This window comes from Myotis brandtii, unplaced genomic scaffold, assembly GCF_000412655.1.
Source record: "Myotis brandtii unplaced genomic scaffold, ASM41265v1 scaffold691, whole genome shotgun sequence".
Taxonomy (NCBI): domain Eukaryota; kingdom Metazoa; phylum Chordata; class Mammalia; order Chiroptera; family Vespertilionidae; genus Myotis; species Myotis brandtii.
In genome coordinates this window covers 180591-180805 of record NW_005370704.1, presented here as the reverse complement: position 1 = coordinate 180805, position 215 = coordinate 180591, and the positions used below count along the sequence as shown (strand labels likewise).

The 215-nt window shown below is 67.0% G+C and overlaps 1 protein-coding gene across 1 annotated transcript in view; it reads right to left on the bottom strand.

The window, feature by feature from the left end:
• NACC2 (NACC family member 2, BEN and BTB (POZ) domain containing) overlaps positions 1-215 on the bottom strand; it is a 45736-nt gene that overhangs the window by 2561 nt on the left and 42960 nt on the right. The gene's annotated exons all lie outside the window — the stretch shown is intronic.

The following is a 215-nucleotide window of genomic DNA, read 5'->3' as shown; positions in this document are numbered from 1 at the left end:
TTGGGGGGACGGGGGGGGGACAGGAATGAGGGGCTGCTGCTCTCGGACTCCCAGCCGCCCCCTCTGCAGCGGCCGCACCCACACTCTACCGACTGCACAGGCCCCTTTTGCTCTGAAACAACAGATGCTGTTTAAGCAGGAAACGGTGACAGTGACCTGCGCCCACGGCCACAGGAGGACGCATCTGGCATGTGGCCGGCCCGGCACGGGCGCCG